We start from the raw sequence: 13955 nt of genomic DNA, 5'->3' as shown, positions 1-13955 counted from the left end.
CAAAATAGTTCTTAAAAATATTTATTACTGACTGTCAAAGGCTGTAAGTTTGATCTACATATGCACACAGAGATTTTTATTTTTACTTTCTTTTTCCTCCAGAGTTTCCCTAAGTTACTTCACCGTTATCCTGCAAATATTAATTGAGGCATACTTCAGCTTCCACCAAGAAGCACTTAACTGTGCTTACTTTGAGGAAGATTTCCAGAAGTCCACATTAGGACCAAGCAGCGCAAAGGCTAATGAAATGTTGCAGAGGACAGGTCCTTCAGTTTTTTAAAAAAGCCAGGGGAAGCAGCCCCTGTTACATACCATCAACCCATATATGCTGCTATAGAAAGGGGTGATTTCCCGCAAAGATTGCAAATGAGGATGTGAAGCTCCATTTTGTCCAGCACTCAGCCATGCAAGGACCCTCCTGATGCTTGTAGAGCTGCTCCCACCTCACACTGGCATACGGGAAAGGAGAATCTTAGCAGTCAAAGCTCTTTTGCAGCTTTGCTACCCTAAAGCCCTGCAAACTGTCAGCTGCTTTTTTCCCTTGCCTCCGAGCGCTCTTCACCAGTGCCTGGGCAGCTGAAATGCCACCACCACATATCTTCATTATCACCTCATTCCCCTGCATCTTGCCAGTTTCCAGTCTAAATATCACTCTTATTAAGTGCACAGAGATAAATCGTGAAGACCAACTCAGGGTACGCAGATGATGTTGTGCCGCGGTTGTTAGGCAACAAAACACCCCTTTACCACCTCTTTTGCCACTGGGAACTGTCTGTCTTACCTTTTTCTGGAGGACACAATGGAAAATGAATATAAACATTCCCTGCAGAGAATTGAATATGGTGAAGAGATACGCCATGATGACTGTGCTTTCATTAATATACATGAGTCCAAATGCCCAGGTCAGTCCTAATAGGCAGAGTAGGGCTATTGCACCTATAACCCAGGACCTGTTGGGAGAAACAAAAGAAAAGAAAAAAAGAAAAGGATTGGTTTTTCATCTACAAAGAAGGCACACATCTACAAGCAGGAAGACTTGGTCTGTGGTTTTAGCAAAAAGAAAATAGCGTAACAAAATGAGTTGTAGGGAGTTTTGTCTTCAAGCTGGATGCAGTTTACAAATCTTCAAGCTTGAGGAAATACATGGAAATGGAAATGCTATGAGCACGGAAATTTATCATAACAAAAGCATAGTTGTAACCACAATGTAGGTTTTTTTTTTTAACTTTGTGTAAAAGCAGTGTGCATGTAAATGACATGAAGATGGTATTTCTGCAAGGGCAGGTAAAGAAAATAAACCAACCAAAACAACAGCTCCAAATGTCACTTTTTCAGTGTCCATTGGTTTCACTAGGGCAGGAGTGCCAGCTGGATTAGCTTCTTTACGCTTAACACCAAAACACATGTATTGCTGCATTTTAGCTACTGCCTCATATGCCTGAAAGCCAGATAAACAACTACAAGCAGGTGGGCAAGCCCTCATCGCCTGCCAGATCAGCACCGCACAAGGCATCTCCCTGTGATGCTGCTTCACACTTCTTCCACCCTGCGATGAAGGGAAATATGTATATATATATATATGTATATACACAGGCGCTCACACACCACATTTGTTCAAGCAGTAGCTGCTGCTACACTTCTGCTCAGAGAAAAGGAGGAGCAATCCTTCTACACACTGGCTGCAAAACTAAGACCATGGCTTGCTCCACCCCAGGAGGGAAGCGGGAGTAGGGGTGGTGCCACTGCCTGGCCCCAATGCTTTTCAAGAAAATCTGGGTAGCCTGCAGTTTCTGCTTGCTTCTGGAAGAAGAAGTATTCCATGTTACCCTACTTAATAACATTTAGTCATCTGCTAAATTAACTTCTCAGAGACTGATCTTCCAATACCAGGGCATGAGATGAAGTTGTGACAGCAGGATAGGAACTGCATCTTGCTCCTAGCCATCCCCCTAGTTTCCACATGCTAAACTACCTATAACTTCAGAGGAATTGCTGCTGCACAGGGGAGGGAGTCAACTTCTAGCTGAAAAGCACAGCGGGAAGTGCGTAGCAAACAGCAATGTCAGCATCCCTTTGCCCTTTCCTTCGAGGTCTTGATTTTATTCTCTCTTCCCCTGCTATCATTAGGTGTAACATCTTAAAAATGAATGCTTGAACGCTGTGATACCCGATCTTTGTACCCCTTCCTCACCACTTAACCCTACAGTTCCCCAAAGCAGATAAGCCTGCAGCCAGACAGCACCTCTGGTACCTTCTCTGCCCCAAAGCAGCCTTGGGTGCTGCAGAGGGGCTCGCAGGGGCAAGGACACGCCTACGTTTCTAAGCCACTGCAGCCTTGTAGAAACTTGGCCAGAGTTTGGGCATACTTGGGCTTCCATCTGCTAAGCCCAGCATGGGGCAAGGGGGAGAAAGATGAAGCAGCAGCAGCTTAGTGGAAAAATCAGTCCTGTGGAGGTCAGGCAGGCAATCTCCACTACGGAGACTCTGTGGCAGCTGCAGCCTTAAATCCTTTTCCTTTTAGTAGGGCTTGTCGCAACAGAAGCACACTGATGCTGTATTTATGTTTTCTGTTGGTTTTTTTTTGTTTTGTTTTCTTTAGGTATTAGAATGAAAATACAGCACTAAGTCTTCCACTGAAGTTTATAAAATATGTATTATTTAACCACACGACCAGAAGAGCTCCCTAAGGTAACCGCTTATTAAGGCAGTTCTTTAAAAATCACTATTACGTATCTAGCAGACCAGAACAGCTCTTTTGAAGCATTTCCAGCCAAACCCGCTAATAAATATTTAGCATGATGCAAATTGAAAATGCACTCTCAAAATCCTTCCAAAAGGTAGTCACTAGATAAAGTTTACAGCTTTAGCCGCTCGATATATTTTTCTGCCCGAGATTCCACCATCAGTGAGAGTACATTATCTTCCCAATTGCATGTCAATTTAAAAAATACCAATAATCTCTTTTTCTTAAAAGAACACCAACAAATGGAAAACTTTTTTTTTTTTTTACACTCCCCCTTCTCTTCTCCTTCATGATTAAAAGCTTCCTGCATTTACAGTCTTTTAAAAATTATTTCCAGGATATCAGAAAACTATTCTGCTGTGAAGCACAGCCACTTCTTGAACTCAATTAAAGAGCCTTTGGCTGCAGAGGTGTGCGGGAGCAAAACATTTAGTGGAAATATGCTACCTTCAGTGATGGAAAGGAATCTGTGAGTTTAGAAGACCCTCAACAGCGCAAACTGCCCACGTTAACAGGGTTGTGCTTCAGAAATCAAGACCAGGAGGTAAAGAGGGTGTGGAGATTGCTCTGAGTAGCTCCATCCCACATCCACAGAAAAAGAACAAAGCAATGAAAGAGAACATGGGAATGATGCTGCAAGAATGAACACAAAGGACTCTTCACCAGAAGAACAAACTGAAAGTCTACTGCAAAGTTGGTTTGCTTCTACTTCATGCTATTGTGTATCAATTTTTGGTTGCAGGATAAAAAAGCACGGACACCTTAGGCATTTTTGGCCTTCTTTGCAGTTTTTTTTGGTGCGGCTTGTGGTTTTTGTTTTGCTATTTGTACAGACTTGCTGTTGCTTTTTTTGTGTGTTTTTTCTTTTCGGTAGTGCAATTTTATAGCAATAAAGAAACAAAACTATCCATGTTTTAGTGCAATTGAAAATCAGAGATTTACCGTTCGGGAAAATTAGGTACTCCAATGAGTAAGGAGACAGTCTCCAATGCACCAAACACAGATTTGCTTGCACTGCTCCCATTCACTAGAACGAGAAACATGGGGATTACCACCTATGCACCTTTCTGAAAATTTACGTTTGTATTTATCTTACCATAAAGCACTCAGTGACAGAGCAGAGTGGACCAGAGGGTTGCTATTGGTATAACAAGTCTGTACCGCACAGAATTAACTTGGGAACATTCATCTTGAATTCAAATAATGTCCAATCAAAGAATATAAAGCCAATACGGTGACAGTTGGTTGGCAATACATATGCAGCACATTTACTCTGCATGTTAGTTGTATGCCTGACTGTTTTCCTGCACAGTTTGCTCTTCTGCCTCAAATGCGAATGACAGAAGCTTTAATGATTTTTCAATATTGATCTGGCAGCTGGTTCATGAGACCACACTGATAAATGAAATTTATCAGCCATTCAGGTCATTCTTACTTGATGAAGGGTCTGTTATCCTCATAGCTAAAGAATGCGTAGACATAAAGACAAGAACACCAACATTAGAAATATGACATAGAGGATACAGATTACTGCTAGTCCCCCTCCCTTCTCCCACCAGCCAGCACTAAAACTGAAGGTGGATCGGCCTCAGGTGCTCAGGAGCCAGCCTGGCTCACTGCCCGAGGGAGTCGAAACATAACCGAGAACACTGGCATCACGCACAGAAGCAGCATCGTTAGCTGCGAGCTGCGGCTACTCCTCCTGCCTGTGACCACGCCAACTGCCAATTGACTTTGAGATCTCTTTTAAAAATCACGAGTATCTCTGGAGAAGACAAGTTCTGAAACTCCAGTGTAGCCACCACAGAGGGCTTTCATGTATTCAGGTGGCAAAACTCCCCCATGCCTCTAGCACTCTCTGTCTGCGGTGCTATACTGTATTACAGGAACCTCTTTATTGCCATTTACTTTTGCATTAGTGTAACTCCCAAGTGGCTAACTTAACGGGCCAGACTGCAGCGTTATCTTCTTTTCAAGATAACAGTATTAGGATCTTCTAAAGCCCTGGGTGACAGAAAGCATTGACCTATTTACTCCCATTTCACAGGTAAGGACAAAGAAAGGACTCTGCCAAGTGAGAGTGCAAAGCAGCCTGCTGCAGTGAAGAAGGAGCCAAGAAGGACCACTCACAATGACCTTCTGCCACACAAGATTAGTCGGCGTCATTTTCCTAGGGGAGTCTCCCTGACCTTCTGGGGCAGGCTGTGAACCTAACTCTGCCTGCCTGGGAGGTTAGGGAGGGGAGGGCAGGACAACTCCCAGGCCTCTTCTCCCTGCTGGTGTGGAGCTTTTGAACCTGTGGTCCCTTGCAGCAGACACCGTAGGTGCCAGAAAAGGCGGGTGGCTCAATATGTTCATCTCGTTACCCCTGCCAACATAGCTGGGGCCAGTCCATTCTGCTGAGACCTCCTTCAGTCCATACTGGCAACCTGTCAAGCTATATCCTCTGCTAAACTAACTGCTCTGCTTGGAGCATCATGCTTCAGCCAGAGTTAGAAATAAACTGTATTAAAGCTGAATGATTTTCAGCAATAATTTCTGACTGACAAGGCCACTAAGTATGTCCAAGATGAGACTTTGGTTTTTTTTTTCCTCATAACAGCTAAAATTGTGCAGGTGCAACTTCTACGGCACTCACATGCACGCGAAGCCACAGAGAGGCCATCTGAGTATCAACAAGAGCAGGATTTAGTCCTCGTTGGAAGAAGGTGGTTTGACACAGGATATTCTGCAAAACATTCCCATTTTTTCCTCACCTTGTCCTTGGCTGAGACAGAAAAGGCAGCAATGCTGCCAGTCCCAGCTTTGCCCTGGCGTGGCCACCTGGGGTCTTTGGAAAAGGGAGGCAACAGTTGTTGAATAAGCTGGATCGGGCCACACTCTTAACACTTGCCCTGACCTTACTCTGAGCAGCAAGATACAAGTAGAGGGAGGACACACCATGGGGGGACAAGGTAGCTGTCTCCACATCACTGACAGTAAGCAGAGCTATCTCAGCTCAAGCACCTACATCATCCCTGCGCTGCAGCACCGCCTGCCTCTACTCCTACTCCCCTCCTCAGCCATCAGCAGCTTTGTTTTAGCACCCAGCCTCCACCCATGGCTGCCTTCCCTGCAGGCATCTCCCCTGGACATCAGTTGCCACCCTATGACAGCTGCTTGCCTTAAATCTTGTGCCACATTTGCCAGCCGCATGAGGACATCTGAGCTACCCTAGGGCACTCAAAAGTGCTAACAATGCACAGGGAAAGCACAAAGCATATCAGGAAGGAAGGAGGAAGCACGTGTAGAGGAGGTGCCAGGAGTCCCTGCTTCCAAGACACAGCAAGGAGAGCTCAGCTCCTTTGGCTTAGCAAAACATAGGCTGAGCCAGGGTGACATTTGCATCTGCAATGTATCTAGAGAGGTACCAGAAAGTAGAAAAATCACTAATATCAACAGGCTTTTGTCTTAGCTGCACCAACAGGGATCTCAATCCCATCCCAGCTGTGTAGCACGGCATTTGTCAAATCCCTTTGCTTCTTTTGGCTCTCTCATCCACTCACCCTGAAAGATCATTGGGGCAGGTTCCCATTGTGCTTGCGGCATGTCTAGCACTGTAGGACCTGCAGCTCCCCTGTGATGCAATTAAATTAAATGAGGATGTGAGACAGTCTGGTCTCCACCCCAGCAATGTGGGCAGGAGCGGGGCATGAATTTCTATTACTGTATTCACAAGCACTCAGGTTTTATGGCAAAGATTTTATTATTGAAATGTCAATGGTGACAGCTTATAAAAAGAGAGGATCAGGAACATTTTTTACTCTGTTGCTGCTATCCAGACCCTTCTGAAGTTTTTCAGTGATCTGTAATAGCCTTTCTTCAAGGCAGCTGAAGGCTCCATTTCATCTCTGTACAGACAAAATGCAAAATCGGTAAACTTGGACTGCCTTTCAACTTGAGGCTATTATTTCAAAGCATCTCAGGAGAAAACTGTCAAAAAGACCTGAGCAGTTTGCACCCCATTTCCAACCTGCATGTGCCTAGGACCTACTACACAAAGCAAGCGGGTGCCTAAAAAGTGAGATTTTCAAAGACGCCGAACTCCCAAACACTTCAAATCTCTATACGTAGGGCCCACAGGACTTGGTCTCTTATATCCCTCATGAAATACAGATCATTCCTTTTCATTTCACCAACTCAAACGTTGTAAGAAGCGTAACTTTTCTGTTAGCAACAATTCATGTCTGATAAAAATTACTCCAGAACGTGTGTTTTTTTTTCCCCTTAGTAAAGCCTGTGAAACCCACCAGTGCTGCAGTAATAATGTGTCATTATGTGCAATACATATAAACCATCGCTTAGGCAAGAGAAAAGCCTTGAAAGAGCCTTAACTCACAGGAAAATGGAGCTGCCAACTGGAAAACTGAGATTATATTCATTAGTGGTACAAGAAAATAATAGTAGATGCAGAAATCATCGTAAAACCTAGTCTACCATAGCTGAAATGCTAGATCTAAAGTACTTCCTCCAGATTTGAATAAACTTCCAATTCCTGGCAGGAAGGGATACAGCCCATTTAATTTAAACTATGTCACTCTGATCCCTCCACAGTTAACTGTACACCCAAAGGGCAATTTATTCCCTACGAGAAGAGGTATTACAGGCAGGTGAGGCTTTGTCATTTCTTGAAGAAATACCTTTCTCTACCGACTGCAGAGGAAACCTGAATGCTGGCTTAGGTGAGGGCTTCACTTTCAAATACCTAAAGTTAAAAAGCTGATCTTTAGTGGTTGCATTATTCCTTTAACCTGCAAAATCTTACCTCACCTCCCTTGTGTTTCTTCACAGCCCAGATGATGGATAATGGATGGTCTACCAATCCACATAAATACCTAATTCATTTTCTAATCTTAAAAAAGCTCTGACTTTACCTTGGGGCAAAGACTTCTTAAGGTTAATTATACATCATGTAAAACTCTTTCAAAATCTTATTTAAGTTAGATGTCTTTCAATTTCCCAGAGTACTTTCTCCCTCAGTGATGAGAATGGATTGTTCATATTACCTTCTATATTCCTGTGATATTTCCAGACCAATACTTTTTTAAAAAGTTGCTAAAATTAGCTACTTATATCCTTGTTTAGATGCTTAAAGAATTTCAAAACTAACATATCCTAAGCTTGGAAACCCTTTTCATGCTGCCTATCCTTTTAAAAGTCAACGTGCGACCAAATTGCCAGAATACACACTGACAGCCCAATAGAGAGCCACAGACAATCTGCAGCTTCTACTATATGGTGCAAATCACTTCTATATATGTAGATTAGCAATATCCTGGATTCATAAAACCTTAATTTTTGGAGGTTTTTTTTGCAGCAGGAAAAGTAAGGCAAGAATCTACCTTCAAGCACAGATTGGTCCCAAAATGCCACTGAACAGAGAAAGCCTGTTATCAAAATGTAGTTATTCAGCTCTTATTTAAACAGAATAATGTCTGGTCCTCTTACATTTTGAAAAGAGTTTACCTTCTTTCTTTTTTTTTTAATATATTTAACAAAGTGTAGTTCTTGAACCACATTTAGAGTAAAACTGAGCCTTTAATAAAACTCTATGCAACCAATCAACTTCAGGTGTTATTGTTTTATCCAGCTCTTTATGGTTTAACTTTACCTAACTCAAATTTATCACTCTTTTGGCAATTCAAAGTATTTTCCCATCTCTCCAATAGAAGGAAAAGGCTCAGTAAGCACATGGACGCAGTGCTCAGGCCCCAAAATAACACAGTTTGGCTAGCAAGCAAAAATGCCAAAGTGAGTACACAGGACCTTTATTAGCTGTTACGGGTGATGAAACCCAAATAAAAATAAATGGATGATGTGCCCCCTCGAAAGCATTCAGAAAGACCCGTGAAACTCATTTTAATATGGCACAAATAAAGTAGAGAGACAGACATTTCCTGCAGGCAAGCATGAGAGAGACACAAAATAAAGCGTGCTATTGTGTCTCCCCATCGCCTGCCAATGTGAGGCAGTAGGGATGTTTGTTTTCTTTTCCCGTTTTTTTAAAAAAGAAAAAAATTCAAGGATTAGAAAAGATTGATTTATCGAACTGCTGAAAATCTACAGGAAGGAGCTGGAAAGTCCAGCACTCCCCTCATAAAGCAAACGAGTTCATTGCTAATTAGTGAAGGAGCATCTTCATGGTGAGAAAAATCAATTGCAAGCAATAAAAGAGTGCTTAAAGGATTTTGCCTTCACGTTTTGTGACAAAGTTACCACCTTGATGGCATGGAGCCAAATGTCTTCCTAATCACCTTCCTTAGGCTGCTGGCATTTATTACACAGCTTTTCAATCCATCATTTTCAAGTCTCCTCTTCCGGCTCCTGCATCCTCTTGGACAGGAGGTGGCCAGTCCCCTAAAAAGACCTCTCTAACCATCTTGGGGTTCAGCTTCGGACTGTCACAGCTTCCTTTGCAGAAGGAACCCCTGGCTTCACACGCCTCAGAGATCTGTAAAGGTCAGGGAGCTACCTCCTGGCAAAAGGGAAATTTTATGCAGACTGAAAGCCACTTCTGACTTTCACCAGTAGCTCTGAAAATTTTATCCAGATAAATGAAGCCAAACATTCCTTGGCCCTCCATGATGCCCAAGCCCAGGATTTGGCGCGACCTACGCCTGATCTTTTCTGCCAAATGCAAAGCATCAACCTTTTCCTCCTCAACTCATCTGGGAAGCTGTGGCCTGCTTTCCGAGATTTGTTCTTAATTATTGAAACTGGAAAGAGCAATCCTGTTAAGCTCATCTCATTTTCTGCAAGTAATTAATTACCCTCAGAATTGCTTACTCTGTTTATTTCTTTCCTCCTAACTTTGTGAAGGCATGGCACGTTTATTCAAACCACACTGATGTGTAACCACATATCTGATTGTTTCCACATGATATGGATTCTGCAAAGCCTTTAGACACATTTGTATTATCCAAATAGCACCAGCAGGGCTTGCTGACAAAATACTTAAAATGCATGGCCTTTTAAAACAATAATCATGATTTATGGGTTCACAGAAAGACCTTAGGTATTTAATATCTTCCAGGGCACTCTCTCAAATCAATAACCACTGATTGACTTTTTTATTTATTTTTTTTAAATTTGGAAAGGACAACACTTGTCATGGGAAAAAATAATACTTTACAATCACCATTCAACATTAAAACAGCCATCACAAAAAACATAGATAAACAAGCAAAAGCCAAAGCCAGAACAGTCAGATATTAACCAAACCTTCCTGTGAAAAAGTCAAACAGCAGCACAAACAAAACTGGATGCTGCCATCAGCATCACTGGGTGAAAAAGGCACCCAGACAGAAGTGCAATCTAGGATTTTTTTTTCAGCATGGGCTTGGTTTCTGTCTCTGAGGTGCTCACAAACTTTGCACTCTGGCAAAATGTAAGTATGTCATTATCTTTTCTTTGTAGGAAGCTTGTAAACACTTCATTTTGTGTCAACTCTAGGTGATTTTTCTGGATTTGCTTTAGGTTGCCCGTTCAAAATTTGGTTACGCAGAGGTGCAGGTGAAGGCTACATAGGAGCAGTCCTGAGCTGCCCAGGGGATTAGGAAGCATGTGCTTCCTTACACGGGATCCAGGGAGATGCTAAGTTGGCCATGAGGCTTGTGAAAGCACGGTACTCCCTCTCAAGGCCAGAGACAGAAAGATCACAGCTTGAGCTCCCGTACAAGGGAAGTGAGGCACAGTTGCTAATGTCCAGTTCAGTACTCCATGGCTAACATTTAAACATTACACAGGGTAAGGTTTTCCAAGGGAGATAAAAAGCTATTTCTCATTTTCAGAAGTACCCGTATCATTTATTTATCCTTTCAAAACACTCCTGTCAAGTTTTCCGGTGACAGAGAACGCGCTGCCTGCACGTCCCAAGCACTGTTAAAACACACACTTCATTTCTCACATGAGTTTATCCAAATCCAAACATTAGCTTGGGAGCTCTCTTTGTTCCCTGGGATCAGAATAGCCTTTCCTGGAGTGGGAATCCAGGGATGATTCCTCACCAGAAGGCATCCTTGGAGCTGCCCAAAAGGTCAGCATGCACTTGCATCTAGCACAGCTGGCTGGGAAGAGGAGATTTTCAATGCCTTATTCTTGCCTGCTCAGTTAATCTTTCCATTTTGTTAGTAGGGCCGTATGAAAATCTTTACAGAAAGTTCATTCTTTACAGGCACTGCTATTTTATTTAACATTATAAGTTACAGGTAATGGCCAGTCAGGACTTTGGGTAGTGTTTAGCAGAGGTTCACTGTGACTCCTGTAAGTGTTTGCATTCACTAGCCTGTGTTTCAAACCCTTCGTACATCCGCCTTTCCACCTCTCACACCAACACATGCGCCTCCTCGAAAATGCATGGCTGGACGTAACCTCCTCTCCCCCTTTGCTGCTCCCAATAAGGAGCCTGCATATTGCCAATGCAACATTCAATTCCAAACCCTTTGGCATCACAAACTATTTTCAGGTTGCACAATTAAGCAAGAAAGATCTGGAAACCAATATATGAGTTTATGTCTCAACAGAAAAAGAGGAAATAATCCTTACGGTCTCCCTAGTTTGGCTTGTTTCTAAAACTGCTCGAATAAAGCAAAAATTAATCTTCCTCTAGTAAAAGGATACCTGCTACAAATTACTGTTCTGCATAGGTAATGTAAGCTTTTCCTACTGAAGAAGTCTTGCATTTTTGAAAGTCTAACTCATTCCTCACTTCACCAAACCGAGGATGTTTACATTTTCTGCATTTCAATCAGCTGAGTAAATAAAATAGACTGGTAAACTCTGTTCCTGCCAGTACAATACCGCTGTGTTAAAGCAAGGATTAAATTTAAACATTTCCGCAGCTGATTTTTGGAAGTTCTATTTAACCTTTGTTTTCAATTTTCTACTAAACTCTGAGGATTTTTTTATGATTTAAGAAAACCCACAGGACTGAAACAACAAGCTAATCTCAGGGCTGGGATTAGTCACGTCTCTTTAAATAAAATACATATGTTGAAGCAAGAAAATGAGCAGATAATCACTTACGCCCATACAACATATGGGGAGAGCGGGATATGGCAATGGTTTATAAAGGAGGCATATTTTCAAAAGGGGCTTCTCAGTTTTCTGCCTGATGCTCCCTGCCCCTTGCCTCTCCCAGCCTAGGCCAGACGCCCTAAAAGAGCTCAGACTTTGCAAGGTTTTATATAGTAATAATCAACATTGAGTCTTTGTATTTGGCTCCTACTTTTGGCTTCTGGGTTGCACATTCTCAAGATTTATTTCTGTAAGCCCATGAGCAAGAGACTCTCATGGAAAAAAAATTTAAAAAATAAAGAAATATGGTGTAAGTTTTGTTTCAAGTCAGAAACTTGGGAGAATGTATACTTTTCTATTTATCCATTAAATCAGGGCTGTGTGCCTTTAGCCCTGGACAATTTGAAGCTCTCATGCCAGCCAGTGAGCTGAGGAGGACTTGCTCTGGTCATATGGGGATTTCTGAAGGCTGCAGTGCAGGACATGTCTATATCAACCCTCATTAATGAGATTTCAGTGTGTGTTGTTATGAATCTGGCGACAATACCTAAAAACATTCTCTCCTGTGTGTTCAGAATAAATGCATTTTTTCCAGGGAATTCCAGGTTTTTGATATAGTGCTTATTCTATTGTTGCAGAAGATGGGATGGGAGCAGGTTTCCTCAAGAGGGAAGAAAGCTGCAACAAAACTACAGTGATTAATGCCAGGATTAAACTATCTCAAGGTTCCTAATTAAAAGTGCCTCTTTAGTAACAAAAGAAGCTCCCAGCTAAGACTCTGTGTCTCCCTGTCTGAAAAAAAGAAAATTAATTTTCTTGAATGACTTTTGGGAAGGTTTCTATTGCACTGGATGAGCTTTTCCAACACACCCAGGACTACAGCCCAACAGGCTCCTCTTTCAAGAGGTCCCCACGCTTTCTAAAGAGCATCCAAGTAGCCTACGGCACAAGCCAAGCTATACCCTGGCTAAAATAATAACACAATAAACCAAGAACTGATAAAGCCTTTAGCCTCCTACCTTCTTTCTAGCAAATCCACAACTGCACTTGGCAGCTATGGCCGATGAGTTGCCCTTCCAAAGCAAATAAAATAAAATCTCGTTGCCACATACTGAAGCACAGAAGAATGTCAGGAAGTCTGGTCTGGCTGGGGGAAACGCTAACAAACCCAATTGCAGCCAGGCAGTGCCAGGGAGGGAGGGGATGGGTGACCACAGGGCCTTCAAAGGAAAGGTTACATCTGTAAGGAAAAGATGGCTTCCGGTCTCTGCTAGGAGAAAGGAGGTTTCATCCTCTCCTCTTCGGCCAACTGGAGATGCCTTGTGTAACTTCAGGCATGGCAGCTGCTCGGCCCTGTGGATCAATCCTCTTATACAACTGTTAACTAAATAACTGCTCCCCCCACCCAGTTTTCTACCAGTTTTCCATGTCAGTAACGTATGCGCCCCACATGGTGCACAATTACAGCACACAGAAAAGACAGGGTCTCAGATTTTGGTAGATATGGTGAACAGCACATTTGGATTACCATCAGCATAGCCCCTCTTTTTTTTCCCTTTACTAACACCACCAATGACTTGAATGAGCAGCATTTAAACGGCTGCAGAACAAGCCCTGTACTGCCATACAACACAAAGACATTTGGGGAAGGGGTTCATCTGAAACCCTCGGTTTTACACAGAGAATGGGGATTAAGCCTCTGAAAACACCTGGATGGTTTGTCGTGCCACAGCACATCGGGCACAGGTCAGATGAAAACCTGATGCGTGAGGACCACAAGCAGCCACAGCACATGTCTGACCTGGACTTGATCTCAGAGGTCTTTTCCAGCCTCAGTAATTCTGTGATTCTGTGACTGTGTGGTCTTCCCCGGTCCCGAGGTCAGGCCAACAGGCCTGTAGTGTTCCCCGGATCCTCCTTGTGGCCCTTCTTACAGAGGGACGTCACACTGGCATGCCTCCAGTCCTCTGGGGCCATCTCCCTCCCTCAAGAGGAAGGGCACCTTGAAGGCCACAGGCCCCCCCCCAGTGACCTCAAGAGCCACACGGGGTAATCTGCAGGGTTGTGATGATATGGGCTCTTCTGGGCCCCAGCAGCTGACTGGCTCACTCATTTGCTGAGCGTCCGGGCCCTCGAACGCCACCATGGCTGGCAGGAA

The sequence above is a fragment of the Apaloderma vittatum genome, unplaced genomic scaffold, assembly GCF_000703405.1.
Source record: "Apaloderma vittatum isolate BGI_N311 unplaced genomic scaffold, ASM70340v1 scaffold14794, whole genome shotgun sequence".
NCBI lineage: Eukaryota > Metazoa > Chordata > Aves > Trogoniformes > Trogonidae > Apaloderma > Apaloderma vittatum.
The sequence above is the reverse complement of the archived record's forward strand: the minus strand, read 5'-3'. Positions refer to the sequence as shown.